We start from the raw sequence: 12,376 nt of genomic DNA on the forward strand, positions 1-12,376 counted from the left end.
AATTATTTGGTTCTCTATACATGTACATCATATCTACCGATTTCCACCCCATTCGGATAACTCCTTCTTGGTGAGTAGTTTTTATGTGACTTAGAGCGTAATTGAGAACATAAATCAGAAAGATCAGGCAGTTTTATAAACTTCTCTCTCGAAAACAAGTCAATCACCACGCCTCCGTGCTTTACTTTTATGGGCAAAAGAAGTTTCGAAATTTCGACTGCAATGTGACATAGGCACGATATTCATTCGGGGGTTATTTCTCTTAGTACTGAATCAAATTTTACTTTGTTTTGTCACTTATTAGTAAACTCCGATTTTGTCGTAGCTAATCCGTCACAATTTCACTGATCTTTTTTTTAAAAATTAACTGTGTGACATTCTATCGTCAGGGACAGTATTCTTGTAACGACATTTAAGAAATTCACGCTGTGTTGCTGAAATGATTGAAATCGATTTCTGCTCTGCATTTACTCTCACAGAGAATCCATTCTTACTAGCAGCATAGCATGAGAGCTCCGTAGGTGATGACGCATTGGAAAGAAATAAGTTTACACGTTCGGAAAGTATGTAATGCGTGAGCGGATTGAGTAATAGGTGGTGAACAACCTTCAAGAGACTGGGATTTGGGCTCTAGTCAGCGTGCACACAAATTAGGGTTGTCTTAAATGACCCAACGCACATATTCCATTAGAAAATACTGCCGAATCATTGAAGTGTGTTAATTATTTGTAATTTACAATGGTTTTCTGTGCGGCGAATTGCACGTAACTTTATTAACCTTACGAGCATGTCAATAAACTTGACCAAGAGAAAACAGCTGAATGCAGAATAGATTTCTGGTACACATTGTGGAGATAATTCCTCCTCCATCCAACTGTTGAATGATTTGTGTCCACTGGAATTTTTCTCAGAAAAAACGTATACTTTGCAAGCCTTTGTAAAGTGCGTGATGGAGTATCTCTCGTACCAGTATTTCTCTCCCGTTCCAACAGCGTACGGGGCGAAGGAAAACTTGCTGGCTATATAAATATGCACACGTCACAGTCTCTTCTTACTTATTCATTTCAATATTCTAAATGATAAATGATTGTGGCAGTAAAATTGTAATATAGTCTTTCTCGGATACCTGTTACCTAAATTTATCCTACTGACTTTCGCTAGAACAATGTCGTTTGTCTTATAAAACTGCCCACTTGAGTCTGTTTGAGAGAGTGAAACTCCAATGCTCTGGTTCTGTTGGGAAGGGTGTCATAAAAGCGTTGTATCCTCTCCTGAGGCAAGGCGGCTCACAACTTTTGTAAATTGCCCCTGATATACTGGATACTGGCACTGCGACGGAGTTCCCGTCCGAGCTGGTCTAGTACATGTCCTAGAGATCTGGGAATCTTGCTGAACACTGAAGTGCCTCAGTATCACGAGAACAGTTCATAGTGACACCTGCCTCCTGTGGACGAGCATTGTCGTGTTGAAAAATGGAAACAGCAAGCTGTCGCATGAGAGGTAATACATAAGGACACATGATGTCCATCACGTATCGTTGTGTGTTTAAGTTCCCTCAGTCACTACCAGCCATTACGCGAAGTCATACGCGATGGCTCTCCACACCAATGCGTCAGGAGCACCACTACCGTGACTTTTCTAAGCACTGGGAGAATGGGACCTCCCTCTAAGTTGATTCCACATTCACCGAAGATTGTCGTCCGGGGAAGAGCCGAATCGCGATCCATTGCTGAAAACAATGCGACGCTATTCATCAGTACCCTATGCGTCCCAATCATGGTGCCACTCCAAAATCAGCAGTTTGTGCTGTGGTGTTAACGGCAGTATACACAGACGTGAAGGGGCTAAGATTTGTTTGGTGCACAATACTGCGACCATCCTCTGTGGGGGTCAGATGTAGACAACCGATATGCTGATGACAGGTAAACTTACGCCTATCTGTAAATTCCCATGCTCTCCAACATCGAGATACTGTCACATCCGTGTGCACCACGAATTTGGACACTGCATGATTCCACCAGCCGGCCAAATGGTAACCCACAGTGAGGCCACTTTCAAACTATAACAATTGCTGATAACACTGTCTCACACGAGTAAGCGGCATCTCAGTGTCCTTCACAGAGATCACGCTTCTCATATATCCTACCAGCCCTGATAAAATATCTATACACGAACGATATTAATACACTCTAATAGCCGTTCCTACTGCCACAGAATTGCAACTCTGTTCATTTAGGTACACACGCATCGATAGTGCGTACGTGTATGTCGCTGGCTTGACGTCAGAAATGTCTGCTGGGTGCTCCACTTCATTTGTCAAGCAGTGCATAAGGACATCAAATGCTGGAACAATAGTCCGGAATTGGTCACGCTTACGTGTTGCATGTGATTTCCTGTACAAATACGTTACATTTTCAAAGAACCCTAGCAGAAAAAGTAAATTTTTCATTCTCCTTCCTTTTTACAGATTTTATGTGTTCGCCCTGTTTTAAGCAGCTTCTCATTATTGTACTAAATCAGGACTTCACAACATACGTGCTCGCGGAGCAAGCTGTGAGCAGCAAGGCGCGAGCACGGAGCAGTGCGAGCACGCTACCCCCACTACCGGACCAGAGCGGAAAGTGGGGAAAGTCACGTGGGGCACACAAAAGCTGCCGCCAGTCAATGTAAATCCGCGGCCACATTCAGGGATATCACTCACGAATTATTACTGCGACAAATGAAACAAATAAAGGAGAATGTACACATGCCACATAATTTTATTAGCTTAGTGTATGCCTCTACATTCGCATTAATTTGTGTTTGTTACACAATAAAAGGTGTCACTGAAGTGTGGGATTCTCGGTTATCTTGTACTTTTTGCCCTTTACAATTGCGTCTATGTTCGGAGTAATTGTTCTTGTGCATTTTAGGCGCAGCGTGCAGTTTAAATTTCGATCAGACAATGCGTTTCTCAGGCGCGTCTTGTTATATTTCATTGCAGAGAACAGTTGTTCACAAACATACGTGGAACCGAACATTGATATTATTGTAGCCGCCAGTTTGCGCAAACGAGGAAATCTATCGTGAGGGAAGTGTCTGTAGAATTCCAAAATGTTTTTCTTGTTCTGAAATTTGTCTCTGTATTCTCTGTCACACTGCAGGTCAATAATTTCTTGCTGCAGCTCAGGATGAATCTCTTAAATATTCGCTGAATATGGAGAGAACAGATCAAAATCACTGTCTAGTGCTGTCAGATCTTGAAAGCGCTGATGAACTAAACTATGTGAATAACGTTCACAGTCTTTGTGAACATCTTGCATGGATGATAATTTAGGAAAACGAGCTAGGTTTCCTGTTTCCAGCTGACTCACCCAAAGTGTCAATTTCATTTTAAAAGCTCGTATTCGATCTATGAAATGAGTAATTAGCAGATCTTTACCTTGTAGTAAAATGTTCAAAGCATTCGGATGGCTAGTTAAATCTGCTAAGAACGCGAGATCACATTCAAACATGCGCGCGTAATTCCCCTCCCTCCCTACTCCGCGACCTTGCACCTGCTCGCGAGCACGTGCCTGAGCAGGCGCGAGTACTCGCGCTCAAAACCGGCAAGTTGTTAAGCCCTGTCCTAAATAAATCAAACGGGATAACATCTTCCGGATGTTTACTGGAAATATGGTAACTGCATCATTTCGGGCTTTTGTATATCTGCTCAATAAAAGAGAGCTGTGAATCATTACTCCTAGTTGAAATTTAGTCTACGTCTTTCTGTATCAGCTTACGATAGTTTAGTGAAAGGAAACCTTCCTCTACATAACACCATCGTCAGCGAATTATCTGGTATTCTAAGTAATACTTTTAAAATGAAAGCAGCTGTGCAACAAATCCGACGGGAACTCACGTCATGTGTAAACGTAAAAGTTCTACATAACTGACGCCATGTCGGAGGAAGCAGTCTCTATTTTGTTATAAAAAATAAAGAAGCACCGCGGTGGAACACTTTTTTAATCACTGACTATCGGTTTCAATCTGCAATGCAAACCCTCCTCAAGTCTAGCTGAAACAGGACAAATCCGCTACAACAATAGAATTTACAATAGTGTGACATTAATAGCATTACCGTCAGAGGACATTATGAGCACGTATCGTATCTGACGCCGCAAACTGCAGTTTGTCAACTACCGTTACATAGAAAGTTTGTGGATGTGATAAAAAATACTGTACTGTCAAGTGATGTGTGAATACATCATAGGCTATTAGTGCATGTGACATTAAACATAAAAGTGAACAATTGTGAGCAAAATTACAGATAAGGAAATCTCATAAATGTAAATATTTGCTTAATAAGGAATTACGCAATGCCATTGATGTGAGAGCAACACGTTACCTCCCTTACAATATAATAATGTTGGGAATTTTGTAGAACATTCATAAAGAACAGATTATCATTATATAGAGACATAAGAAAAAACTGAGAAAACTTGGTGTTACCTCTCTCTTTAGCCACTTTAAACGTTCTTTTACCAAAAACGGAGACGATTTTTATGAATGACTAGCAAACCTGTCCTCTGTTAATTTACAAAGGAAAAGTAGTTTTTATTGAATAAGAGAGTGAGCTACGTAAGTAAATGAATGAAATAATCGCTGAGTTAAAAGTTGCACGTGACAATGCTAAGGGTAACAGATTTAAACAAGTCTCTGTTGCTATAAAAGTTAAGAACTTCCTAGTAACTGAAAACGCTTACACAAATGTAGACCAAAGAAATAAAGCAATTTTTGGAAATTTAAATACTAAAGATAAAAAAAACATTGTTTTAAAAGAGTAATCACATAATACAGCTGTCCTAGTCCATCACGGGGACAATACAGAAAAAGAACTGAAAACTTCTTTGCGGTAAACGGCGTCAAGAAAGTAGCTAATGACACGAGAGGAGAACTACAAACTGTAATAAGAAAGAAAATAAACGACTCTGTTTTTCTCTTCTTAGGCCTAGAAAAGAAATATTTAGTAGCTGTGAATCCATCTGTCCCGAAATTACAAGCATAGATTAAGTTACATAACGAGGATCAGAGTATTCGTCCCATCTTTAATACACGTCATAAAAGTTTATCTTCGTGTGTACTTTCATAACTATAAATTTAAACTTTTTCAACTTCTTCACTTCTACCTTCGTCTCTTCAATAAACAGCTAAACAAAAGACTGACAGCCATGTATAGCTTCCCAGAAGTATTTTACATTAAAACACCCACGATCATGTCGACCACATTAAAGACTTTTGCGTAAAAGGTGGTTGTAATTATACGTTCGCTACTTGAGCCAGTGTAGACGGAGAGCTCTTTACCGAATGACTACCAACTTTACAGGAATGATGTTGAGACCGTACTCCACACGATTTGCGTTGATAATAATGTTAGTGCCATGGCTTGCCGTTTGGCGCCGTTACTGATAGGGTGACGTAGGTCTGCAACACAAGTGCTAGTGTTTATAACAGTTGCAGATAGTCAAGATGGGTCTGGAGAAGGTGAGCAGGGCTTTACTAGTAAAGCTGTCTTGCCAAAACAACAGCAATAATGCTGCTGCTCTTCTCGAGTATAAAACTAAACCAATCACCGCCTGAGAGGTCTTTCTTTCGCAGCAGGGTTGGAAAACGTGTTTCGAAAGTTCCAATTAACAGTCGATTTGTGAAGTACTGTTGAGAGAGGCCGACGGCCAATTCCGCCACGTATTGTTGAAGAAGTTATTGTTGGCATTGCTGAGAATCCTGGACACCATTCGCGATCTTCGAGCAGTGCACCAGCTGAGTCACAACAGCTGAACATTCCATTTCGAGCAGCAATAGAGCAATCTCTAGCGTGGTTCATGGGTCTCGAGGAAGCAGATGGTGAGCACAATGAGCAACGTTTTTATCCTGGAACGTAAACATGGTATGCAATTAACAACTGTTACCCACCATGTTGTTAATTGCGTACCATGTTACCCCTCATGTCATCCCCCTCCCCCCCCCCCCCACCCTCCCGTCCCCATGAGCCATGAACCTTGCTGTTGGAGAGCTGGTTTGCGTGCCTCAGAGATTCAGATACCCGTGCCATAGGAGCAACCACAACAAAGGGGTATTTATTGAGAGGCCAGGAAAACATGATTCCTGAAGAGGGGCAGCAGCCTTTTCAATAATTTCAGGGGCAACAGTCTGGATGATTGACTGATCTGGCCTTGTAACACCAACCAAACGTCCTTGCTGCGAATAACTGAAAGCACGGGGAGACTACATTCATATTTCTGCCCGAGATGCAGCTCTGCTGTATGGTTAAATGATGATGGCGTCCTCTTGAGTATAATATTCCGGAGGTAAAATAGTCCCCCATTCGGATCTCCGGGTGGGGACTACTCAAGAGGACATCGTTATCAGGAGAAAGAAAACTGGCATTCTACGGATTGGAGCGTGGAATGTCAGATCTCTTAATCGGGCAGGTAGATTAAAAAGTTTAAAAAGGGGAATGGCTAGGTTAAAGTTAGATATGGTGTGAATTAGTGAAGTTCTGTGGCAGCAGAAACAGGATTTCTGGTCAGGTGAATACAGGGTTATAAATACAAAATCAAATAGGGATAATGCAGGAGTAGGTTTAATAATGAATTTAATAAAGGAACGCCCATAAGCTACTATGAACAGCATATGAACGCATTATTGTAACCAAGATGGCTCAAATGGCTCTGAGCACTATGCGACTTAACGTCTGAGGTCATCAGTCGCCTAGAACGTAGAACTAATTAAACCTAACTAACCTAAGGACATCACACACATCCATGCCCTATGCAGGATTCGAACCTGCGACCGTAGCGGCCGCTCGGTTCCAGACTGTAGCGCCCAGAACCGCACGGCCACTCCGGCCGGCGTGACCAAGATAGTCATTAAGTCCCACACACCACAGTAGTACAAGTTTATATTCCAAGTAGCTCTGCAGATGAGAAGGAGATTGAGGAAATGTCTGATGAGATAAAGGAAATTATTCAGATAGTTAATGGATATGAAAATTTAATATTCATGAACGACTGCAACTCGATAGTAGGAAAAGGAAGAGAAGGAAATTTAGTATACGAATATGGGCTGGTGGAAAGGAATGAAAGAGGAAGCCGTTTCGTAGAATTTTGCACGGAACATAATTTTATCAAAGCTAACACTTGATCCAAGAACCATAAAAGATGGCTGTATACATGGAAGGGAGCTGAAGACACCGGAAGGTTTCAGATTGATTACATAACGATACGACAGAGTTTTAGGAACCAGATTGTTAATTGTAAAATATTTTCAGTGGCAGATGTGGACTCTGACCACAATTTATTGGTTATGAACGGCAGATTAGAGGTGAAGAAACTGAAAGAAGGTAGGAATTTAAGAAGATGGGACCTGGATACACTGAAAGAACCATAAGCCGTAGAGAGTTTCAAAAAAAGGGAAAGGAATGGGTAGCTTTGAGAGATCTAAAACTGAAGGCAGCAGAGGATCAAATAAGTAAAAAGTCGAGTGCTAGAAGAAAGTCATGGGTAACATAAGAGATATTGAATTTAATCAATGAAAGGAGAAAATATGAAAATGCAGTAAATAAAACAGGCGGAAGGGAATACAAATGTCTAAAAAATGAGATCGACAGGAAGTGCAAAATGGCTAAGCAGGAATGTGTAGAGGACAAATGTAAGGAGCTAGAAGCATATATCACTACGGGTAAGATATATGCTACCTACAGGAAAATTAAGGAGACCTATGGGGAAAAGAGAACCGCTTGTATGAATATCAAGAGCTCATATGGAAAACCAGTCCTAAGCAAAGAAGGGAAAGTAGAATGGTGGAAGGAGTATATAGAGGGTCTATACAAGTGAGGTGTATTCGAGGGCAATACTATGATATGGAAGAGGACGTAGCTGAAGATGAAAAGGAAGATATGATACTGCGTGGAGAATTTCACACAGCACTGAAACACTTAAGCCGAAAAAAGGCCGCTGGAGTAGATAACGTTCCGTTAGAGCTTGGGAACGCCAGCCATGACAAAACTCTTCCATCTGATGAGCAAGACTTATGAGACAGGAGAAATACCCTCAGACTTCAAGAAGAATATGATCATTCTAATTCCAAAGAAAGCAGGTGCTGACAGATGTGAAAATTACCTAAACATCATATTAATGAGTCACGGTTGCAAAATACTAACACGAATTCTTTCGAGAAGAACGGAAAATCAGGTAGTAGCCGACCTCGGGGAAGATCAGTTTGGATTACGGAGAAACGTAGGAACACGAGAGGCAATACTGTCCCTATGACTCCTGATAGAAGCTAGGTTAGGGAAAGGGAAACCTATGTTTATAGCATTTGTAGACTTAGAGAAAACTTTTGACATTGTTGACTGGAATGGCTCAAAATGGTTCAAATGGCTCTGAGCATATGGGACTTAACATCTATGGTCATCAGTCCCCTAGAACTTAGAACTACTTAAACCTAACTAACCTAAGGACATCACACAACACCCAGTCATCACGAGGCAGAGAAAATCCCAGACCACGCCGGGAATCGAACCCGGGAACCCAGGCGCGGGAAGCTAGAACGCTACCGCACGACCACGAGCTGCAGACATTGACTGGAATACTCTATTTTAAATTCTAAAGGTGACAGCGGTAGAATACACGGAGCGAAAAGCTATTTACGATTTGTACAGAATCCAGATGGTAGTTATGAGAGTCGAGGGGCGCAAAAAAGAAGCAGTGGTTGAGAAGAGAGTGAGACAGAGTTGTAGCCTGTCTCTGATGTTACTCAATCTCTGTATCCCGCAAGCAGTAAAGGAAAGAATAGAAAAATTTGGCGTAGCCATTAAAGTCCAGGTCGAAGAAATAAAGAAATTGAGGTTTACATTGTAATTCTGTCAAGGACAGCAAAGGACTTGCAAGAGCAATTGAACAGAGTGGACAGTGTCTTGAAAGGAGGACATAAGAACATCCACAAAAGCAAAACTAGGATAATGTCGTGTTGTCGGATTAATTCAGGTGGGCCTGAAGAAATGCGATTAGGAAATGAGACACTTTTTAAGTAGTAGATGAGTTTTTCTATTTGGGCATAAAATTACTTATAATGGTCGAAGTAGAGAGGATATAAAATGTAGACTGCCTATAGAATGTAACGCGTTTCTGAAGAATAGAAGTTTGTTAACATCGCGTATAGATTTTAATGACAGGAAGTCCTTACTAAAAGTATGTGCATAGAATGTAGCCATGTATGAAACTGAAACATGGATGATAAGCAGTTAAGACAAGGTGAGGATAGTAGATTTTGAAATGTGGTTCTACAGGAGAATGTAGAAGATTTGTTGGCTAGATCACGTAACTAATGAGCAGCTACTGAATAGAATGGGGGAGAAGAGAAATTTGTGATATAACCTGATTAGAAGAAGGGACGGTTGGTAGGAATCACTCTCAGGCATCAAGGGATCATCAGCTTAGTACTGGAGGGAAGCGTGGGTGGGGGGGGGGGGCTATAAAATATAGAGGGAGACCAAGAGATGAATACAGTAAGCAGATTCAGAAGGATGTAGGTTGCAGTAGCTATTCGGAGATGAAAAGGCTTGCAGAGGATAGAGTAGCATGGAGCGCTGCATCAAATCATTCCTTGGACTGAAGACCACAACACTAACAACACAGTTGTTTCATTCAGTGGTTTATTAGTAATTTCTCTTCCGTACGTCGTTACAAAAGTTTAAACAAAATGAACATACGATCACTCTTTTCTCATGGGGACCATCTCAAGTAATGGCAATCATCCTGTACGCCATGTAACGATACTAGTTATTTCTGATGTTAAAATCCGTACACTATGTGATCAAAAGTATCCGGACACCCCCAAAACATACGTTTTTCAAATTAGGTTCATTTTTCCCCCACCTACTGCCCGGTACTCCATATCAGCGACCTCATTAGTCATTAGACATAGTGAGAGAGCAGAATGGGGCGTTCCGCGGAACTCATGGACTCCGAACGTGGTCAGGTGATTGGGTGTCACTTGTGTCATATGTCTGTTAGCGAGATTTCCACACTCCTAAACATCCCTAGGTCCACTGTTTCCTATGCAATAGTGAAGTGGAAACCTGAAGGTACACGTACAGCACAAAAGCGTACAAGCCGACATCGTCTGTTGACGGAGACCTCCGACAGTTGAAGAGGATCATAATGTGTAATAGGCAGCCATTTATCCAGACCATCACACAGGAATTCCTAACTGCATCAGGATCCACTGCAAGTACTATGACAGTTAGGCGGGAGGTGAGAAAACTTGGATTTCATGGTCCAGAAGTTGCTCATAAGCCTCACATCTTGTCAGTAAATGGCAAACGACGCCTCGCTTGGTGTAAGAAGCTCAATCATTGGACGATTGAAGAGTGGAAAATCAATGTGTGGAGTGAAGAATCACGGTACACAATGTGGCAATTCGATGGCAGGGTGTGGGTAAGTCGAATGCCCGGTAAATGTCATCTGCCAGCGTGTGTAGTGCCAACAGTAACATTCGGAGGCGGTGGTGTTATGGTGTGGTCGAGTTTTTCGTGGAGGGGCTAGCACCCCACGTTGTTTCTGCGTGGCCCTATCACAGCATCGACCTATACTGATGTTTTAAGCACCTTCTTACTTCACACTGTTGAAGAGAAATAGGGGGATGGCGATTGCATCTTTCAACACGATCGAGCACCTGTTCGTAATGCCAGCCTGTGGCGGAGTCGTTACACGACAGTAGTATCCCTGTAATGGATTGGCCTGCACATAACACCATGAGGATGTTTTGGAACCCCAACTTCGTGCCAGGCCTCACCGACCGACATCGATACCTCTCCTCAGTGTAGCACTCCGTGAAGAATGGGCTGCCATTCCCCACGAAATCTACCAGCACCTGATTCAACGTATGCCTGCGAGAGTGGCAGCTATCATCAAGGCTAGGGGTGGGCGAGCACCATACTGAATTCCAGCACTATCGATGGAGGGCGTCACGATCTTGTAAGTCATTCTCAGTCAGGTGTCCGGATACTTTTCGTCACATAGTGTATATTAATGTACCGACGGAGTAACCACTCTGATAATAAATGAAAAGAACTTTTTGAAATACACAAAAGCCCATTTAGGTGAAATTGCACAACTAGCTGTGTTTCTGGGGTAGACACTCTCCGTTAATGTTTTCATGTTTAATGACAAGATATACCAGCAGGTCCGGCTAAGGTTAGCAGTCGGGCTGGCACTATTGTAGATATCTTCCTCAACGACTAGGAATTTAAGTTTCTCCGCAAAGGACCAATACTTTAAAGTCGAGTTCCTTACTACACTGAAGCGCCAAAGGAACTGGTATAGACATGCGTATTCAAATACAGAGACATGTAAACAGACACAATACGGCACTGCGTTCGACAACGCGTTTGTAATACAAGTGTCTGGTACAGTTCTTAGATCTGTTACTGCTGCTAGAATGACAGGTTATCTGTGGTATCACAGCCAGACACCACACTTGCTAGGTGGTAGCTTAAATCGGCCGCGGTCCATTAGTACATGTCGGACCCGCGTGTCGCCACTGTGTGATCGCAGACCGAGCGCCACCACACGGCAGGTCTCGAGAGACGTACGAGAACTCGCCCAGTTGTACGACAACGTTGCTAGCAACTATACGGACTAAGCCTTTGCTCTCATTTGCCGAGAGACAGAATAGCCTTCAGCTAAGTTAATGGCTACGACTTAGCAAGGCGCCATTAGCCTTACATAGTTTGATAGTTATCGTATGAAATGTCTCATCAAGAATGCTATATTCACAACAAGGATAAATAAAAGTTAAGTATTAGAGGAGCTGCATACTTTTCTTATTAGAATTCACTACTTATCCTGTTCCAGAATTCACGCCCGTCTGCGTTAGATGGCGTGCATTTTCGGCCTCCTCTATCTACAAGGTGTTGGCACATTCACCAGCACATCGTTATCAGTAAAATGTCTGTGTGTTTGAACGTGATGTCGTAGTCGGCGAACGAGCGATAGACACAGCAACTCCGATGTAGCGATGAAGTGGGAATTTTCCCGTACCGCCATTTTATGAGTGCACCTTGAATATCAGGAACCCCGTAAAACATCAAATCTCCGATATCGCTGCAGCCGAAATAAGATACTGCAAGATCGGGACAAACGACGACTGAAAATAATAGTTACACGTGACAGAAGTGCAACCCTTCCGTGAATTGCTGCAGATTTAAATCATGGGCCATCAACAAGTGTCAGCGTGCGAACCTTTCAACGAAGCATGATCGATATGGGCTTTCGGAGCCGAAGGCCGACTCGTGTACTCTTCATTACTGCAGGACATAAAGCTTTACGCCTTGCCTGGGCCCGTCAACGCCGGC

This window comes from Schistocerca nitens, chromosome 8, assembly GCF_023898315.1.
Source record: "Schistocerca nitens isolate TAMUIC-IGC-003100 chromosome 8, iqSchNite1.1, whole genome shotgun sequence".
NCBI lineage: Eukaryota > Metazoa > Arthropoda > Insecta > Orthoptera > Acrididae > Schistocerca > Schistocerca nitens.